The sequence below is a fragment of the Manis pentadactyla genome, chromosome 9 (genome assembly GCF_030020395.1).
Source record: "Manis pentadactyla isolate mManPen7 chromosome 9, mManPen7.hap1, whole genome shotgun sequence".
Lineage (NCBI taxonomy): Eukaryota > Metazoa > Chordata > Mammalia > Pholidota > Manidae > Manis > Manis pentadactyla.
Genome location: NC_080027.1, coordinates 119,048,557 through 119,055,463, shown reverse-complemented (window position 1 = coordinate 119,055,463; position 6,907 = coordinate 119,048,557). Strand labels below are relative to the sequence as shown.

Sequence of the window (6,907 nt, the reverse complement as noted above, 5' to 3'; positions counted from 1 at the left end):
TAAGGATATTAAGCTGTAGGCAAGGACCCATTTACAGCAAGTGGGAGGACCACCAGCACAGTCATCTGGGCACTGGGGAGGTCAGAATTCAGTATTTTGGGAAAGAGCTCATAGAATGTACACCGCTAGATTATTTGCAAGGCTAGGCACAAACTCTCTTGAAAGACAAATCACCATATAAATATGTAACATCATAGCGGCATTAAGGCATGAGCCATGCTCACAAGATGAATGAAAGAATGAGGGAGGGGTCTCAAGGGGGAGAATAATGAAGGAGACAGGATCTTTCTGCTCAGGCCACTGCCCCACACTCGGTTTTCAAGGTTTTAGTATGTTTTTAATCACTTTACTATTACTTATACAAACCAATAGCAGGTGCCTGGTAGAAGAAGGAAATGATGATTCAAGCATGAGAGTCATTTTCCTATTGATTTCCTTTCTCTTCACTTCCTTTTGACCTCAGTAGAGAGAAGGCACAAGTCTCACTATTCAAAGAAACCATAACTCAGTCCTCACTCACGGACTTTAAGAAAGTGCTTAATATTTTTTTTTCTTATGTCCTAGGGAACTACATTTCATGTGTTTAATCATCTTTACAACCCCCAGATATTTGCGATTTATGGTAAGCATTTAAACTCAGTAGAAAAAAATAAAAACAGAGTGTCCTAAATTCAGGGCAAATTCCTACTCTCGTTATGGGTGTTAATTTATGATTCAACAATGATTTCAAGGCTTTTCCTCAGATCCTCTGAGGCTTGTATTTTCTTATTATTCAGCCTGGTTTTATTCTCAGTGTCAAATGAATCACACATTCAATCACATAGAGCATAATGTCTCCTGCCCCAAACCCATAACTAGAGTCTTAGTCTATGGAATTATGGAGCCCCTGAGAGGAAGACCAAGGTAGTCCTTGTGGTATCTCATTCCCCTGGTGATGAAAATGCCTAATCCTTCAAAAAACTGATTTGTTGGAGGTATAATTGACGTACAATATTATATTAGTTTCAGGTATACAACACAGTGACATGATATTTGTATACATCGCAAAATGGCCACCACAATAAGTCTAGTTACCATCTGTCACCTTACAAAGTTCATACAATGTTCCTGACTACATTCCCCATGCCATACATTATATCCCCATGACTTATTTGTTTCATAAGTGGAAATCTGTACTTCATAATCCCCTTCAGCCATTTCACCTGAAACACCTTCCCCTCTGACAACCACCCATCTGTTCTCTGTATCTATGAGTTTGGGTTTTGTTTTGCTTGTTTTGTGTTTTAGATTCCCCATATAAGTGAAATCAAGCAGTATTCGTCTTTCTCTGTTTGACTTATTTCGTTTAGTGTAATGCCCTCAAGTTCCATCCATGTCACAAATGGTTAAGATTGCATTATTTTATATGGCTGAATAATATTCCATCATATATACATACTACATCTTCTTTATCCATTCATTCATCAGTGGACACTTAGATTGTTTCCATATCTTGGTTGTCATAAATAACACTGCAATGAACGTAAGAGTGCATAGATATTTTTGAATTAGTACTTTTGTTCTTCAGACAGATACCCAGTAGTGGAATTGCTGGATCATATGGTGGCTTTACTTATAATTTTTTGAAGAAACTTCATGATGTTTTTCATAGTGACTGCACCAACTTAGATTCCCACCAACAGTGCACAAGGGTTCCCTTTATTTCACATCCTTGCCAGCACTTATTATTTCTTGTCTTCTTGATAATAACAATTCTGACTGGTGTGAGGTGATATCTCATTTTGGTTTTGATTTGCATTTTCCTGGTGCTTAGTGATGTTGACATCTTTCATGTGCTTATTGACCATTTGCCTGTCTTCTTTGGAAAAATGGCTTTTCAAACTCTCTGCCCATTTTTTAATTGCATTGTTTGTTTTATTGCTATTGAAACATATAACTTCTTTATATATTTTGGATACTAAGCCCATATCAGATATACAATTTCCAAATATATCTTCTCCCATTCAGCAGGTTGCCTTTTCATTTGTTCGTGGTTTCCTTCACTGTACAGAAGCTTTTCAGTTTGATGTAATCCCATTTGTTTATTTTAACTTTTGTTTCCCTTGCCTTTGATGTCAGAGCCAAAAGAAAAATCACTAAGACAGATGTCAAGGAGCTCACCGCCTGTTTAATTCTAGGAGATTTATGGTTTCATAAATTATTTTAGGATAAATGATTCAGTGGTACTGTTCCAATCATATTATATAGGATACAGGATGAAAAAAATACAATAAAGAAGCACCTACTATGTGCCAGACCCTGTGATGAGCTTTTCCTCATACATTATTCTATTTTATCCTATAAACAAACTTTCCACAATATTATCTTACTTTTACAAAACAGAACCTTATTAAAGAGATTAAAAGAATTAATTCATGCTACTCAGCTAGTAAACTGCAGAGCTGGGATTCAAATCCAGCTCTGTATTGTCTCCTAAATTCAGGAATTTGCTGCTCTAGCACTTTTCCATGGTAGGCTTTCTGCTTCCAGAAGCCACTTGTATTGACACCTATCTCCATACTTTCCTGAGCAGGAATTTGTGGTGCTTGGAGAGCATGGTGCACTTTTCTCCATCCTCAGTCTCTCTTCTGGCCCTGATGCCACTCACTGCTTTCCACCCCAGTGAAAGATAAAGATCAAGCTGGCTACCCCGGTGCTGGCCCCAGGTTCATTAGGGGACCGTCTGACTGGCACACTGGACAGTCCTCTGTGTCTTGGAACAAGGTGTTTTCCCCTCTCAGAGACCCCAGAGCCTCTCAGGAGCCCTGTTTTGCTCCTGACTCTGAAGAGATGCTCCTCAAAGGTGAGGTTGCAGAAGGGAGGGATCGGGAGTTGGGCCACAGTGGAACTCCGCCCTAGACTACTGCTCCATTCTAACTAATCTGGAAATCACAGCCAATTCTTCTCCGTGCTCCTAGCCACCTAGGAAAGAACCTTGCAGAGGTTGGGGAAAGTGGAGACTCTTGCTCCATTCAGATACAAGGAAACTGCAAATTCGGGACTAACCTGATATTGCAATGCTTGTACAAGCTCTTGAAAAGCAGGGAAAGAGCCACATGATGCTTTTAAGAAGCCAATTAGAGAAACAGCCTCATATAAACCCAGGAAGTACCAGTAAAGCTAGATGACCCCCTTCCCAACCCCAGTGGTCATTCATTCACCTGTTTATGATTCAGAGACTGTTACTGGTGGCTCAGCCTCTTTCCCATCCTGATCATCCTGATCCCACCCAACCAACTGGCTTTCGGACCTGCTAATAGAAGAGCTGGCAACAGTCAATCACAGCAGTACCAGGAAGATAGCTGCTTCCTCCCTCCTTCCATCACTGAGCTTCTCTAGGGAGAATGTGTTAATGCAGGAGCTCCTGAGACCAACAGGTCTTATAACTCACAAGGTGGCTTTAAGAACCCACATGCCTCGAGTCCAATCAAATCTCCATCCCTCTCTGACTGAGCAGAGGGGCAGGTGTGAGTCAAAGAAGCTAAAAGGTAAAGCATAAAGCTGTTACAAATTAATAACAGAAGGGCACACAGACTGTAATGAGTTAAGTTGCGTCCCCCACCAAGCAATATGTTCAAGTCCTAAGCTCTTCAGTACCTGTGAATGCAACCTTCTTTGGATGTAGGGTCTTTGCAGATGGATGAGGCCATACTGGGTTGGGGTGGACCCGAATCCAATGACTGCATCCTTGGAAGGCAAGGAAGATTTGGAGACACACAGACAAGCAGGAGGGAAGACGGAGGCAGAAACTGGAGCCATGGGGCTGCGAGCCAAGGATTCCGGCACAGCAAAAGCGAGGAAGAGGCGAGTTAAGAGCCTTCCTTGAAGGCCTCAGAGGAAACACAGCCCTGCCAGCACTTTGATTTCACACTTCTAGCCTCCAGAATGAGGAGAGAATAAATTTCTGTTGTTTAAAGCCACCCCATTTGTAGTAATGTATTATGGCAGCCCTAGGAAGCTAATATACACAGCATGGGGGCAAAACAGCAAAATGAAATGAAAAAACAAATCACGAAAGAAGAAATGCAAATACAATTTTAAAAGCGTCAACAATGTTCAACCTTAATGGTAATAAAAGAAATGTGACTTAAAACAAGAATATGCCCTTTTTACTTTTTAGACGGCAAAGATAAAACAGAATTATAATGCCTGGTGTTGGCAAGAGAGTGGGAAACGGACATCTCCATGCTGCTTTGGGAAGAAATGAGAACAAGTCTTCCTGGGGAGTAAGACAGTAATATACATAAGAAGCTGTAAAAACCACCATATTCAAGGAAATAATTAGGCAGGTGTGCAAAGATCTAGCTATAATACAATTTTCATTAAAGCATGGTTGATAATAGCAAAATAAAAAAGGGAAGAAACATAAAGTTCAAACAATAGGAAGTTGTTAAATAATTTCTGTTGTGTTAACACAAAATTATTATTAAGCCATTGAAAATGGTGAGATATATAAACTATGTATGTATATGTATACATACACAATTTTTTTGGTATCATTAATCTACAATTACATGAAGAACATTATGTTTACTAGGCTCCCCCCTTCACCAAGTCCCCCCCACAAACCCCATTACAGTCACTGTCTCCCAGCATAGTAAGATGCTGTAGAGTCACTACTTGTCTTCTCTGTGTTGCACAGCCCTCCCCATGCACCCCCTACATTATACATGCTAATCGTAATGCCCCTTTTCCACCCTTATCCCTCCCTTCCCACCCACCCTCCCCAGTCCCTTTCCCTTTGGTAACTGTTGTTCCATTCTTGGGTTCTGTGATTCTGCTGCTGTTTTGTTCCTTCAGTTTTGCTTTGTTCTTATACTCCACAGATGAGTGAAATCATTTGGTACTTGTCTTTCTCCATCTGGCTTATTTCACTGAGCATAATACCCTCTAGCTCCATCCATGTTGTTGCAAATGGTAGGATTTGTTTTCTTCTTATGGCTGAGTAGTATTCCATTGTGTATATGTACCACATCTTCTTTTTCCATTCATCTACTGATGGACACTTAGGTTGCTTCCATTTCTTGGCTATTGTAAATAGTGCTGCGATAAACATAGGGGTGCATCTGCCTTTTTCAAACTGGGCTGCTGCATTCTTAGGGTAAATTCCTGGAAGTGGGATTCCTGGGTCAAATGGTATTTCTATTTTGAGCTTTTTGAGGAACCTCCATATTGCTTTCCACAATGGTTGAACTAATTTACATTCCCACCAGCAGCATTTATTTAAATCGGTCATCTTTTACTGGCTGTGAATTCTCAGTTAGGGTATTAAAGGACCCAGGCGCCAGAGAGAGTAAGTCCTGGGCAGGAATGCAGGCTGCGTCCTTCAAACGGGCCCTCTTCAGGTGCTTGTGTGTCCGCTCATGTTTGAGCTCCTTGTAAGAAAAGCAGTTCCGCTGACCCTCGAACGACACTGGTTTGAACTGCATGAGTCCACTTATGTGTAGATTCTTTTTCAATAACTACATTGGAAAATGTTTTGAGATTTGTGACAATTCGAAAAGAACACTTTCTTTTCTCCAGCTTACTTTATTGTTAGAATACAGTATATAATTCCCATAATGTACAAAATGTGCATTTTCATCAACTGTTCATGTTATCAGGAAGGCTTCTGGTCCACAGTAGGCTATTAGCAGCTAAGTTCTGGGGAAGTCCAAAGTTATACTTGGATTTTTGATTGCACAGGGGGTGGGTGCCCCTAGCCCCTGTGCCATTCAAGGGTCAACCGTAGATAAAAAAGCACATAAGCCTCCAGCTCTGTCGAGACCTCAGCAACGCTTCATTTCTTCACACCAGACTCCTAATAACAGCAATACCTCTTAGTAATACTTGCCCCACATCTTGCCATATCTCTTTGAAATGCTCCAACTGTGCCTTCGGAGTGAAATTCTACATCAGCATCTAGCTCACCTGCTCCCCTATTTTGACACCCATGAGTTTCTTCTCTTTGGCCAATACAACTGATGCCATCTTGGAGCCCTGGGTGTCCACTGTGATTGATGATCTTTGTTTATCAACCAGGATAGATGTTCAAATCTATTACCAAGGGAAACACACAAAATAGTGTAAAGCAATTGTGTGTGTGTTGAGAGAGAGATCTAGGATATACAGTATGTTAACTGGCTGCCACCTCATAAATTATTTGTTTATGAACTTCCTAATTTTTCTACAACAAAAATACTTTTTAAAAATAAATATATGCTTCAAAGGAATTAAATGGCTTTGAGCCCTTTTATCTATTGCTGGAGGAGAGGGCGCTGGGGTCCAGCATTGCACCAGGCCATGGGGAGCAGGCCGAGGTGTGGATGGGCCAAAGACAGACAGCATACATCCCACACCACCTTCTTAGACCTCCAAATCAATCAGGTTTTCTTCCAGCTCCCATTTTTGGGGTTTTCTGTTCCTCTTTACTACTGTTCCCTAACATTGAACTTAGTCTAGTACTGGAATTGGTGTTTTTATCTCTTCTCACACTGCAGCCCAGCCACCTGTCCAGGTACCCACTTCCCCCACCATCATGTAAGCCCCTTGAAGGAAGGGTGTCCGGCCCATGCTCATCCCCCCAGCGTCCAGCACTGTACCTGGCCCACATATGTTTATTGGATTGAATCACACGTGTCTAGAACTGAAAGGACCTGGCAATCAACAGCTGTCAGCTTTCTCATTTTACAGATAAGAAAAACTGAAATGACTGGCCAGTGGCAAAATCCGACAAGAAGCCAGACCTCCTGACTCCTAGGCAGTGTTCTCCTCATGACATCACACTGACGTTCTGAAGAAGTAACCGTCCAATAGGTCTGAACCACAGGACCCCAGTAGTTCAGGAGGAAACTGAGCAGTTCTCCCAGAACCTTCTAGAAGCTGTGTG

The 6,907-nt window shown here is 41.4% G+C and overlaps 1 long non-coding RNA gene across 2 annotated transcripts; it reads left to right on the top strand.

Moving 5' to 3' along the window:
- Positions 1 to 563: 563 nt before the first annotated feature.
- On the top strand, positions 564 to 4,138 carry LOC118925992 (uncharacterized). Of its 2 annotated transcripts, XR_008999084.1 has the most exons (3): positions 564 to 622; positions 1,288 to 1,384; positions 3,216 to 4,138. It is a non-coding gene; the product is annotated as an uncharacterized LOC118925992 (long non-coding RNA). The 2 variants fall into 2 exon arrangements; XR_005030277.2 differs by lacking the exons at positions 564 to 622; positions 1,288 to 1,384 and adding an exon at positions 1,393 to 2,842.
- Positions 4,139 to 6,907: the final 2,769 nt, after the last annotated feature.